This window comes from Chrysoperla carnea, assembly GCF_905475395.1.
Source record: "Chrysoperla carnea chromosome X unlocalized genomic scaffold, inChrCarn1.1 SUPER_X_unloc_146, whole genome shotgun sequence".
NCBI lineage: Eukaryota > Metazoa > Arthropoda > Insecta > Neuroptera > Chrysopidae > Chrysoperla > Chrysoperla carnea.
This window is the reverse complement of record NW_025408096.1, coordinates 20,001-22,500: the sequence shown is the minus strand read 5'-3', so window position 1 is coordinate 22,500 and position 2,500 is coordinate 20,001. Positions and strand designations below refer to the sequence as shown.

Sequence of the window (2,500 nt, the reverse complement as noted above, 5' to 3'; positions counted from 1 at the left end):
CCATAAGCGTCAATTTTGGCGCTTTAACTCTACGTTTGGTTCATCCCACAGCGCCAGTTCTGCTTACCAAAAGTGGCCCACTTGGCACTCTGATCCATATATACAAAAAAATATATTCTCATAGCTTCACATTATAAATAATGTTTTTAAGAAAGCTAGAGATCTCACCCATTTAAAGTTTGAGAATAGGTTGAGGTCGTTTCGGCCCCAAGGCCTCTAATCATTCGCTTTACCGGATGAGACTCTTATATAATGAACGCCAGCTATCCTGAGGGAAACTTCGGAGGGAACCAGCTACTAGATGGTTCGATTAGTCTTTCGCCCCTATACCCAGTTCCGACGATCGATTTGCACGTCAGAATCGCTACGGACCTCCATCAGGGTTTCCCCTGACTTCATCCTGACCAGGCATAGTTCACCATCTTTCGGGTCCCAGCGTGTACGCTCTAGGTGCGCCTCTATTATAATAAAAATCCGAAAACTAAATTATAATAATATAAGACGCCCTAGGAGTGCGATATTTAATACATAATATAAATATATCCTCCTTTTATCATTTATATAAAAAAAAATATAAATAATATTTACTTTCATTGTGCCTTTGGGTTTCATAAAATTTTTATAAATATTTCGATGAAAAAATATTTTATTCCCAATGACTTGCGTACATGCTAGACTCCTTGGTCCGTGTTTCAAGACGGGTCCTGAAAGTACCCAAAGCTATATCGTCGCTGACAGATAAATTTTTAATAAAAAAAAAAAAAAAAAATGAACCAGTTCATTATCATACACCTACTGACAGTTAAATAGTATCATATAACGGCATAAAATCCGTATATATAATATGTTTTAATAAAAAAAAACCTATTTATACTCGTGGTGGATCTGAACGCGTTAATAACGCGGCTCAATATCAATTTATAATTAATACCATCAAACAATTAATCAAGAAACATAGGCATTTAACATACACAAAATATTATCCAAAAAAATAATATTGTACATTAATCAACGCACCAATGCCTATAGATTAATATTTAATGGGTCGCAACGTCCTACAAGATGAGAAGTGCATACCTCGTTATCATACAATTAACAATATACAGCAGTGCATATATTTTTACTAAAAATACAAAATTCCTAATAAAAATTTTTTGTCACATGCTAGTACAAATTGGTTGATTAACGATAAAAAGTAAATGAATCTCATCTTTCGACCTTTCGGGTTTCTCAGGTTTACCCCTGAACGGTTTTACGTACTCTTTAACTCTCTCTTCAAAGTTCTTTTCAACTTTCCCTCACGGTACTTGTTCGCTATCGGTCTCGTGGTAATATTTAGCCTTAGATGGAGTTTACCACCCACTTAGAGCTGCACTCTCAAGCAACCCGACTCTAAGGAAAGATTCACCTATCATCAATAATAATCACTACGGGCCTGGCACCCTCTATGGGTATATGGCCCCATTCAAGATGGACTTGGATGTATTATATAACAATAGGTTTATATTGAATCTTCCTAAACACTACATTCCCCAAGTGTCTGTTTATCAGCCACGGGGTTCAGTGCTGGGCTTATCCCTGTTCGCTCGCCGCTACTAAGGGAATCCTAGTTAGTTTCTTTTCCTCCGCTTAATAATATGCTTAAATTCAGCGGGTAATCTCACCTACTCTGAGGTCGTAAAAGTTTTTAGAAGTATTAAAACAAAAATTTTTTTTATATATTATGTTTTTGTTATATTTTATAAGTAAACAATTTTCTTAATTATTCATACTCAAATTTTTTTTATATTATTATATAATATTATTTTTATATTTATCTAAAGAGAAGAAAATAAAAAATAAATAATTATATATATTAATTTTTTTCGAGTATATTGAAAATTTTATTACAAATAAAATATTCCATAACAAAATATTAATATATAATATTTTTGTTTATTCTTCTTTATTTAATATTTTAAAAATATATTATTAATATCATTTATTATTAATATTATTATTAACATAAAGTTTTATAATATTATATATAAATGATAAAAAATAATATTGATATATTAATTTAAAAATGTCGACAAATAATAAAAAATATATAAATTTTAAATGCTATTAAAAACATTTTATATTTATTTTTTTCTTATATTTGGCGTAAAACATTCATATATAAATAATTTTACATTTCTTTTATAAAAATTTTATTTATCAATTTATAATTAAATATGAAAAAATAAATTTTCTTTTTTAATTATTGATCAATTTCTTTTTCATAAAAAAAATTTTATGTAAAATAATCTTTTATTATATTATAATATAATGTATACGACCCTCAGCCAGATGTGGTCCGGGAACAGTATCCAAGGACCGCAATGTGCGTTCGAAATGTCAATGTTCATGTGTCCTGCAGTTCACAAGTTGACGCGCAATTAGCTGCGTTCTTCATCGACCCACGAGCCAAGTGATCCACCGTCCAGGGTAATCTTTTTAAATTTTAAATGTAAGTATT

At 30.5% G+C, this 2,500-nt stretch overlaps 1 non-coding gene and 1 pseudogene across 1 annotated transcript; both read right to left on the bottom strand.

The window, feature by feature from the left end:
• Positions 1–1,678, bottom strand: part of LOC123303848 — a pseudogene marked incomplete at its 3' end in the record, with an annotated part of 4,346 nt that extends 2,668 nt beyond the window's left edge.
• A 639-nt stretch (positions 1,679–2,317) lies between these two features.
• Positions 2,318–2,472, bottom strand: LOC123303851. The gene has a single exon (XR_006535928.1). It is a non-coding gene; the product is annotated as a 5.8S ribosomal RNA (ribosomal RNA).
• Between the last annotated feature and the right edge of the window lie 28 nt (positions 2,473–2,500).